The sequence below is a fragment of the Nicotiana sylvestris genome, chromosome 4 (genome assembly GCF_000393655.2).
Source record: "Nicotiana sylvestris chromosome 4, ASM39365v2, whole genome shotgun sequence".
NCBI lineage: Eukaryota > Viridiplantae > Streptophyta > Magnoliopsida > Solanales > Solanaceae > Nicotiana > Nicotiana sylvestris.
In genome coordinates, this window is record NC_091060.1 from 39,157,376 (window position 1) to 39,168,854 (window position 11,479).

The following is an 11,479-nucleotide window of genomic DNA, read 5'->3' on the forward strand; positions in this document are numbered from 1 at the left end:
CCTGGCCCTAGCCAGTCACAACCACCACGTCCTCCCAGAGCTTGTTTCGAGTGTGGTGACATACGCCATATGGTGAGGGATTGCCCCAGTCTTGGGAGGGGTGCGCCTCCGCAGACTTCTCAGCCACAGCATGCCCCGTAGAATTTTCAAGCTATGGTTACAGCTCCAATTGCTACCCACCTACCCATCCAGCTAGAGGTGGAGGTCGGGGAGGTAGAGGTTTCCCTGGAGGGGGAGGCCAGGCTAGATACTATGACCTTCCTTCCCGTACCGAGGCTGTTGCCTCCAATTCTGTCATCACAGGTATTATACTGGTTTGTCACAGAGATGCATCGGTTCTATTCGATCCAGGCTCCACTTACTCTTATGTGTTTTCTTATTTTGCTCTGCATTTGGGTGTACCTCGGGATTCTTTGAGTTCCCCTGTTTATATTTCTACTCCTGTGGGAGATTCCCTTGTTGTGGACCGCATTTATCGGTCGTGTTTGGTTGCTCTTAGTGGTTTTGAGACCAGAGCCGATTTATTGTTGCTCAGCATGGTAGACTTTGATATTATCTTGGGCATGGACTGGTTGTCACCCCATTATGCTATTCTTGATTGTCATGCCAAAACCGTGACACTGGCTATGCCAGGTGTACTGCGTGTTGAGTGGAGGGGTACTTTAGATCATACTCCCAGCAGAGTTATTTCTTTCCTTAAGGCTCAGCGTATGGTTGAGAAAGGGTGTGACGCGTATTTAGCTTATGTGAGAGATGTCATTATTGATACCCCTTCAGTTGACTCAGTCCTAGTAGTACGGGATTTTCCTAATATGTTTCCAGTTGATCTTTCAAGCATGCCGCCAGATAGAGATATTGATTTTGGCATTGATCTGTTGCCGGGCACTCAGCCCATTTCTATTCCTCCATATCGTATGGCTCCTTCTGAGTTGAAGGATCAGTTATAGGAATTGCTTGATAAGGGTTTTATTCGGCCTAGTGTATCACCTTGGGGTTTTTCTGTCTTGTTCGTGAAGAAAAAAGATGGTTCTATGCATATGTGTATTGATTATCTCTAGTTGAACAAGGTTACAATGAAGAACCATTATCCTTTGCCTCGTATTGATGATCTATTTGATCAGCTTTAGGGCGCACGGGTGTTTTCTAAGATTGATTTTCACTCAGGTTACCACCAGTTGAAGACTCAGGAGCCAGATATCTCGAAGACTACTTTCAGGACTCGGTATGGTCATTACGAGTTCCTTGTTATGTCATTTGGGCTGACCAATGCCCCAGCAGCTTTTATGCATTTGATGCACAATGTGTTCCGACTGTATCTTGACTCGTTCGTCATTGTCTTTATTGATGATATTTTGGTGTATTCCCGGAGTCGGGAAGATCATGAGCAGCACCTAAGGACCCTGCTTCAGACTCTGAGAGAGAAGAAGTTATACGCTAAATTCTCGAAATGTGAGTTTTGGTTAGATTTAGTGGCATTCTTAGGCCACGTGGTATCGAGTGAGGGTATTCAAGTTGATTCGAAGAAGATAGAGGCCGTGCAGAGTTGGCCCAGACCATCCTCAGCTACAGAGATCTGCAGTTTCCTTGGTTTGGCGGGTTACTACCATCGTTTTATGGAGGGATTTTCATCGATTGCAGCCTCTATGACCAGGTTGACCCAGAAAGGTGCTCCATTTTAGTGGGCAGAGGAGTGTGAGGCGTGCTTTCAGAAGCTCAAGACAATTTTGACTACAGCCCCAGTTTTGATATTGCCTACAGGTTCGGGGTCTTATAAGGTCTATTGTGATGCCTCAAGGATCGGCCTCAGAGCGATGTTGATGTAGGACGGTAGGGTGATTGCCTACACGTCCAGATAGTTGAAGGTACATGAGAAGAATTACCCTGTTCACGACCTTAAGTTAGCTGCCATTGTTCACGCCCTGAAGATTTGGCGCCATTATTTATACAGGGTTCCCTGTGAGATTTATACTGACCATCAGAGCTTGCAGCACCTATTCAAGAAAAAGGATCTAAATTTGTGCTAGAGGAGGTGGTTAGAGTTGCTAAAGGACTATGATATCACTATTCTATATCACCCGGGCAAGGCCAATATGGTGACCGATGCTTTGAGTCGCCAGGCAGAGAGTTTGGGGAGTTTGGCTTATTTACCCACATCGGAGAGGCCTATAGCGATGGATATTCAGGCCTTAGCCGGCCAGTTTGTGAGATTGGATCTTTCAGAGCCCAGTCAGGCTCTAGCTTGTGTGGTTTCTCAGTCTTCTTTATTTGATCGTATTAGGGAGCGACAGTATGATGACCCTCATTTACTTGTCCTCAAGGACAAGGTTCAACACAGTGATGCTAGAGATGTGACTATTGATGATGATGGGGTATTGAAGATGTAGGGTCGGATTTGCATACCTAATGTTGATGGGCTTCGAGAGTTGATTCTAGAGGAGGCCCATAGTTTGCGGTATTCCATCCATCCAAGTGCCACAAAGATGTATCAAGATTTGAGACAGCACCATGGGTGGAGGCAGATGAAGAAGGATATAGTTGGATTTGTAGCTCGATGCCTCAACTGTCAGCAGGTGAAGTATGAGCACTAGAGACCGGGTGGGTTGCTTCAGCAGATAGAGATTCCGGAATGGAAGTGGGAGCGGATCACCATGGACTTTGTAATTGGGCTCCCATGGACATTGAGAAAGTTCGATGCTATTTGGGTGATTGTAGATCGGCTGACCATGCCCGCTCATTTTATTCCTGTGTGTATTACCTATTCTTCGGAGCAGTTGGCGGAGATTTATATCCGGGAGATTGTTCGTCTACATGGTATTCCAATGTCCATAATTTCGGATAGGGGTACTCCGTTCATATCACGATTCTGGAGGGTTGTTCAACAAGAGTTGGGGTACTCGGGTGGAGTTGAGCAGACTGACAGACAATCCGAGCACACTATTCAGATTCTTGAGGATATGCTCTGTGCGTGTGTGATTGAGTTTGGAGGGTCTTGGGATTAGTTCCTGCCATTGGCGGAGTTTGCTTACAACAACAATTATCAGTCCAACATTCAGATGGCACCGTAGAGGCTTTATATGGTAGGTGGTGTAGGTCTCTGGTGGGTTGGTTTGAGCCGGGTGAGGCTAGATTATTGGGCACAGACTTAGTTCAGGATGCTTTGGAGAAAGTTAAGGTGATTCAGGATAGACTCCGTACAACCCAGTCAGGATAGAAGAGTTACGCAGACTGGAAGGTTCGTGACATTAGCTATATGGTTGGAGAGCGGGTTCTGCTTCGAGTTTCGCCTATGAAGGGCGTCATGAGATTTGGGAAGAAAGGGAAGTTGAGTTCGAGGTTTATTGGCCCTTTTGAGATATTGAGTCGTGTTGGGGAGGTTGCTTATGAGCTTGCCTTACCTCCCAGCTTGGTAGAAGTTCATCCGGTATTTCATGTTTCGATGCTCCGAAGGTATCATGGTGATCTGTCGCACGTGTTGGATTTCAGTTCAGTCCAGTTGGACAAGGATCTATCCTATGTTGAGAAGCTAGTGGCGATATTGGACAAGCAGGTCAGAAAGTTGAGGTCAAAGAACATTGCATCAATGAAGGTTCAATGGCGGGTCAGCTGGTCGAGGAGGTGACCTGGGAGACCGAGTAGGATATACGCAGCCGTTACCCTCATCTTTTCACTACTTCAGGTATGTCTCTATGCTCGTTTAAGGACGAACAAATGTTTAAGTGTAGGAGGATGTGACGACCCGGCCGGGCGTCTTAAGAATTAACACCTCGATCCCCTATTAACTGCTTTCCCGAAGTTTATTTCTGCTATTTTGATTTGCTGGGATGTTCGATTTTAAGTTTTCAGAGAGTTTTGGGACACTTAGTCCCTAAATGAGAGCTTAAGTGTTGGAAAGTGGACTGTAGTTGGAACGGTGTGAAGACGGACTCATAATGGAAATCCAATGGTTCCGTTAGCTCCGTTGGGTGATTTCGGCTTAGGGGCATTTTCGGATGGTGATTTGGAGTCCGTAGCTAATTTAGGCTTGAAATACTGAAAGGTCGAATTTTGAAGCTTCCGGTTCGATAGTGAGATTTTTATCTGAGGGTTTGAATGGAATTCCAGAAGTTGGAGTAGCTCCGTAGTGTTGAATGTGATGTGTGTGCAAAATTTCAGGTCATTCGGACGTGGTTTGGTTGGGTTTTTGATCAAAAACAGAATTCGGAAGATTTTAGAAACTTAGGCTTGAATCCGATGTGTTTTGGTTGTTATGATGTTGTTTGAAGTGTTTTGAACATTGGTACAAGTTTGAATAAGGTTTTAGGATATGTTGATGCCTTTGGTTGAGGTCTCGGGGGCATCAGGATGATTTCGGGGTTAACGAGAAGTTGAGGAAATGTTGCAGATGCTGTATTTTTGCTGCTTTTGGTATTTTCGCACCAGCGGTTTGGGGACCGCAGATGCGGCGCCGCAGAAGCAGATTTTGGTCCTTTCTTCAGGTTCTGCAGAAGCGGTGGCGCATCTGCGAAAGGGGTGATCGCAGGTGCGGTTTCTGGTTATTTAATGAAAATCACAAATGCCACGTAGTTTCTGCAGAAGCGGGACCGCAGATGCGGTCCAAGGGTCGCAAATGCGGAAATCGCTGGGCAGAACATATAAATAGTTGCCTTCGCAAATTTGAGCTTTTCTTTCACCATTTTCATCCGGATTTTAAGCTTTTGAGAGAGATTTTTGAGGAAAACAAAGGGGAATCACTTGGAGGTAACAACCTTGACTTTTTAAATCATTTTTATGTGATTAAAGACCTAATTAGTGGTGAAAAATTTGGGAAAAATTGGTAATTAGGGCTTGAGTTTAAGAGGCCTTTAAATGAGTATTTAGGGGTCATTTGGACTCCGATTTTAGTGTTCTCATTATGTATAGACTCGTGAGAGTACGAGATTTCTGAAAATGTAAATTTTACCTGATTCCGAGACATGGGACTGAGGGGCGTTTTGGTCATTTTACCTAATTTCGCGTATTAGCTTAGAATTTAATTGTAGAATGAGTTACTTGAAGTGTTATTTACATTATGAAATTGAATTGAATAGATTTGGGCCATTTGGAGTCGAGTACTCGTGGCAAGAACGTGGTTTTAGATTGATTTTGAGCCAGTTCGAGGTAAGTGGCTTGTCTAACCTTGTTTGGGGGGACCTTCCCCTTAGGATTTGGTATAATTGGTAATTGAATTACCTTGTACGTGAGGTGACGAGTGCGTACTTTTGAAAATTGTTGGAAATCCAGTTTTCTTTAAGTACTTATTAATATGTTTCTTTTTCTGCTTTCATTACTTGTACTATTAAGCATGTTGTTAGCTTAGTAAAGCATGTCTAAATGATTTAATTGCGTTGATTGCTCAATCTGTTTACCTGAACTCTATGCAGCATGCTAGGCTAGAATTATTTGTTGCCTTAATATGAAATTTCCCTTCTCTGAATAGTTTCTTGCTGCTGCTGTGTATTTACATTGGGACTACGGATGTGGGATTCCGGTAGCTCCCCCTTGTCTGTTTACTTTGGGACTACAGGTAAGATTCTCGGTAGATCCCCCTGCACATTTACTTTGGGACTACGGGTTAGATTCCCGGTAGATCCCCCTGCACAGTTATATGAAACTACACGAATGCACCTAGTAGATTCCTCCAGTACTGGTATTTACATTTGGGACTACGGAACGGGATTCTGGTAGATCCCCATGCACTATGAATTGGACTACGGGACGGTATCCTGGGAGATCCACTGGATATGAACAGATGGGACTATAGGACGGTATCCTGGGAGATCCCCGATTGTTACCATTGGTGCTAAGCTGTATTTTCTTTCCATGTTTACCTTGTGTCTGCATAGTTGTTGTTGTCCTGTACATCCTGTGTTATTTTACTGCCGTACTTATTTATACTGTTCTGTTCTATAATGTTGATCTTTATATTTTATTTAACCTCAGTAGGGCCTTGACCTTCCTCGTCACTACCCAACCGAGGTTAGGTTTGGCACATACTGAGTACCGCTGTGGTGTACTCATGCCCCTTCTGCGCATGTTTTTCATTTGCAGATCCAGGTACCGCTACTCAGGCCTGTCATCCTTAAGGAGGCAACTGCTCTAGAGACTTCGAGGTACATCTTCTGCGTTAGCAGACCGAGAAGTCCCTTTCTATTCCTGCGTTGAGTATTTAGCCCTTCTATACTTTCTTGTTCTTATTAGATATTCCGGAGTTAGAGCAATGTAGTATTGATCTTAGCTTGTGATTTGTGGGTTTCCGGGCCTTGGATTTAGATATTGGTTTTGAGATCTATATAAATATGGTGTATGCCGAGCGACACATTTAACACTATTATTGCCTTATTTCTATTTTAAAATTATTTTACTTTTGCAAGTTTTGGTTATCTTCCGCAAGTTTAGGCTTAACTAGTCGTAGAGACTTGGTGCCATCACAATGGTTCACGGGAGGCGAACCAAGGCCGTGACATCGTAAGAGAAAATTATAGGAGGTATCCATGTCCAGGACCTGAAATGTCACCTCGAAATCCATAGGACCGATAGTCAAAATCAAATCGATCTCGCCTATGGTGTCTCTCTTGATGCCATCAAAGGCATGCACACAGACATTGTTAGGCCTGATTCTCTTGGTCCCAATCTCCATTCTTTGCAAAGTTGAGAGAGGGCAGATATCAACTCTGGATTCGCCATCTAGCATGACTCTTTTCTTATAATACCCCTCACATTTAACTGCCAAATGGAGGGCTTTGTTGTGGGCGGCCCCTTCTGAGGGCAAGTCATTCTTGCTAAAGGAAATATGATTGACTGCGAAGAATCTTTCTACCATCCTTTCCAGTTGTTCGACAGTGGTTACAATCGAAACATAAGCTTCATTGATGGTTTTTATCAACACTTTCTGATGCTCAGTTGAGCTTGTCAACAAAGACAAAAACGAGACCTGAGCAGGAGACTTCTGGAGATGGTCAATTATCTCGTAGTCCGCGATTTTCATTTTACGGGAGAATTCCTCTGCTTCTTCGGCACTAACAGGCTTTTTGAGTGGGAAGCGCTTCTGCTTGGCATTATTCACTTCCTCCAGATTGAGGTATTTCTCAGCTGGGTTAGTTTCATTTGCTTCTTCTAGGACCTCTTTTCCCTTGTAGGTTTCTATCGTCTTGTTGTAATTCCATGGGACGTCAGTAGGGTCTGCCATGGGTTTCCGCAACCAATAACCACGGGCTCATTCAACCTTGGTGAAATTACTGGTCTCACATACCACATAGGCCCCTTTTGGCACGTACATCTTAGGTCCCTTGTTCAGTTCGAACCTCTTAGGAGGACTCAACACCAATTGTTCTTTCCTATAAGCTCGAGAAACATAAATAATGGCGTCTTTAGGGGGTACTGCCCCTGTTTTACTTTCCACAGTCTTTTCTTCACTTTGAGGAGCAGAGTTACTCTTCTTCTCCCCCTTACCTTGCTTTGCGGTAGCCTTCGGTTTCTTTTCCACATCGACTATGGCAATGATGGCTTTCAGGGCTGGGTCAAACTCTTTATCTTCACAAATCATCCCAATAACTGGCCCATTATTATGGACCATCAATGGGTTGTTGGTCACATTGGGGATCTCTTCATCTTTCAACACTACTCTCTTTTGTTCTATTAAATTTTCAATTGCCCTTTTGAGAGTCCAACAGTCTTCAGTGTCATGCCCTTCTGCTCCCAAATGGTAAGCACATCGAGTACCGGCTCGGTAGGAGGGCAACTCTAAGTTTTGCTTGGTTTGGGGTACGGGTTGCAACAAACCCATTTGGACCGGTTTAGGGAAAAGGCTAGAGTATGATTCACCAATAGGCGTGAAGTTTGTTTTCCTGGGTGGTTCTCGAGCATGGGCATTGTAGGGGAAGTTATTTTATGGAAGTCGGGGATTATACTGAGCTTGGTGATGAGGGTTATTTCTAGGAAATGGAGCTCGATTTTGGTTGAACTATTATTGTGGCCGAGTGTATGGCTGGGCGTTCATTACTATGTACGGCTGAGGAGCCATAGCATAGGCCACATCCTGAGGAGGATAATAATGTTGTAAGGTGCTTGGATGGAAGTAACCTCTGGGTGGACGGGGGTTTCTCAGACTTGAAGCTGCCATCGCCACCTCTTCTTTCTTCTTTCTGTTTGCTACACATCCGGACCCGCTTTGAATTGCTTGGGATGTAGCTCTTATGGAAGATTGGCTCTAAGTGCCCTGTTTTCAGACCATTCTCGACCATCTCACCAATCTTGATAGCCTCAGCAAACAGTTTTCCCATTGCAGACATCATATTCTGAAAGTAGTCAGCCTCTTGGGCTTGTAGAAAAACACTAACCATTTCCGTTTCATCCATCGGGGGCTTGACCCTGGCCGCTTGTTCGCGCCATTTAATAGCATATTCTCGGAAACTTTCTGATGACTTCTTCTAGAGATTCGACAGACAATTCTTGTAGGGAGCTATGTCTATGTTATACTGAAATCTGACAAAATCTCGAGCCAGATCATCCCAAATGTGCCAACGAGATATGTCCTGATCCATGTACCACTCAAATGCAATGCCAACTAGACTCTCTCCGAAATAATCCATTAAGATCTCTTCTTTTCCGCCTGCCCCTCTTAATTGATTGCAATATCTCTTGAAGTGGGCTATGGGATCCTCGTGCCTGTCATACTTTTCGAACTTTGGGGTCTTTAAACCCAGGGGCATGGGTTTGTCCTCTCAAACCTTGTATATTCTAAAGGCTATGTTCCATGCTCCTCATTTTCTGAGTGATCTCCTCCTACTCGGGGTTCTTTGTAGCCTTCTTCTATCCCGCGGTAAACCCGTACCGGGGTTGTTGAGGGTGGAAATTGGTGGTGAAATGGGGAGGTTCTGGTGGAAAAGATGATACTTGGAATGTGAAAGATGATGGATCAAAGCTTGGCCTGGGCATAGTTGGGTGTACCGTAGCCAAGGTTGGTGGTGCGGTAAATATGTTGGAGGCCACTCCCGAAACTACCAAGGGGCGAACCTCAGAAGGTGTTCCGGTGAAGTGAACTGAGATAGTGGGGTATCCAAGTGGGGTATTTGGGTAACTTATTGGGACGTTGGAATTTCCACTTGCCCTGGGAATTAGCTCGGGGAAACCGGGTATGGCACTTGGCGGCTCTCTACCATTGGACCAGGCGTCCCACATTTCCAACATGCAGAGGCGCAGTGCCCTGATCTATTCTGTAGTCGCTGACTCTGAGGTTGCGATAACTGACAGCGGGCTATCCGCTGGGATGGGAATTGTTGGTGGATGACCTTCAGATGACATTTCTACACTGCCCTTGGATCTTGTAAAGTATGGGTGTGAAGCTAGGTTAATACAAACCAACCACCTTAAAACAGAACCTATACTCAATAGTAGACAACAAACCGTTTAGTTTGAAGCAATTAACACATAGTAAATCGCACATTGGGGGTGTGATGCACCTATGCAGTTAAAAGTGTTTCTACATGTTTTGCAACGATTGCATGTCTCATCCCAGCTATTGTTTATCTCCCCGATCTTCTCTCTTGCTCTCTTTTGCACTCTCATTTTCTCTCTTGTCTTTCCATACTTTCTCTTTTATTTGAGTTATTTACAAAATCATGACCGGATTCGATGATGATTGCCTATGTATTATGATGCCGCGTGAATTAGATCATCACGTAGTTCAAGGAATAGATGCATTAAAATAAATAAACACAATTTTGGTTTTTCTTCAAATTTCATTAATAAAAACTCCTAATCTTTTCTATTACAAATGACTCCATCATATTTTATAGGAATTGAAAAAAAAGAAAAGAAAATGACAGACTCGAAACAGACTCTAAAATTGGAAACTGAAATACAGACTCGATACAAAAATTAATAATACATAAGTGCTTCTACTCCAGGGGCCCGTGGAACATCAGTTGGTCTCGACACAGGCCTCTGCGCAAGATCCCCCTGGAAACAATCCAGGTCACTCATTATTTGGCGAACAAAGGTCATTACTGCTGCAAAGAAGGTGGTTCTAGTCATGTTTTCACATTCATGACACTTCATGACGATGTAGTCAGTAATTGCTCTAACCCTTTCCCTAATGATACCATTTTCTTGGAGAAAACACCCGATTTGCTGAGACATAGCTTCTAGTACTTGGGCGTCATGATGGTTTTGGCCCTGCAGATGTTGCATATCTTCCTCCAGCTGGGACATTAATGCATAACAATGTTCCCTTTCTGCTTTAAAGTTCTTAGCTAGTATGGCCATCTCATTTTCATTGGTAGTTACCTTTTCTTCAAATTTGTGACTGTTCCCTCATATTTCCTTTTCAACTGCCGTACAAACTCCGCCCGTCCCTCTGCGTTCTTTGTCAACTATGCCCCGGCTCTTGCCAAATTAACCTCAAATTTTTTCAAGTCATCCTGATACTCAGATATTTTCCTTCTAAGACCGTTTATGAGCCTTTCATCTGTTTGGCTCCTTTCCTAATTCTCAGCAGCTATTTTCATTTTTTGGATCTGGGCTCGAAGGGCTTTGTTTTCTTCAGCCAGCTTCTTCTTTTCCCCTTCATCAACAACAACTTGTATACTATTGTCAAATTTAAGATCTCGGATCTGCCTCTCCAATTTGCTTATTGTGGCTCTCTAGCTTGCCTCTTTTGCCAACCAATCCTATTGCTTCCATGAATCATCAGTGAATTATTGGACGCGGGGTCTCTTAGCAGGTCGTTCGGGCTCCTGATGGACTTGGAACCTTTTACCAAACCAAGTCATGTAATTAGGTTCTAATTCGCCTTTAGATAGATCCCGTACCCGAGTCTTTGGCTCTAGAAATCTACACTAGTTCCAAATCTGATGAACTTTTCCTTCTGGGAACATGGCTTTTGAACCTAATTCGATGACTTGTCGGCTCAGATCTTCATCATGTGGGATAGTTTGGTACCTTCCTAGTTGGCGCAGCACCCTGTGCGGAGCATATGGCTGAATGCTCCAGAGACCCATTAAGAGAAGATAGCACACTTAGGCTGACATGTAAATGACTTCCGTGACCGGGAGTCAACCGAATGTCCACTCAATTTTGTTTGAAGTTAAGGAACTCAAATGTGCAAACCAGTCCTATGTACCTTCTGGAAATTCATAACCCACCATCCGGTTTTCATGTTCTTCAATGCAGTTCTGACCAGTCATGCCATAGTTCATGTACCCTAGGCGGTGGCAAAGATGTTCTTGCATCCAAAGTTGTAGAAGCATATTACAGCCCTCGAAGAATTTTCCCCCTTCTCGGAAGACAGTTAGAGGTCGATAAATCTCCACTAAGATCATTGGAACAAGGGTGCCATTAGCTTTTTTAATCATGACGTCGACCATTCCCACAAGACCCAATTCTATATTTCCATCCTTTCTTGGGCAGATTAAAACACCTAGGAATGCCACTATAAAAGCCAGTCCCCGACGTGCTTCCCATT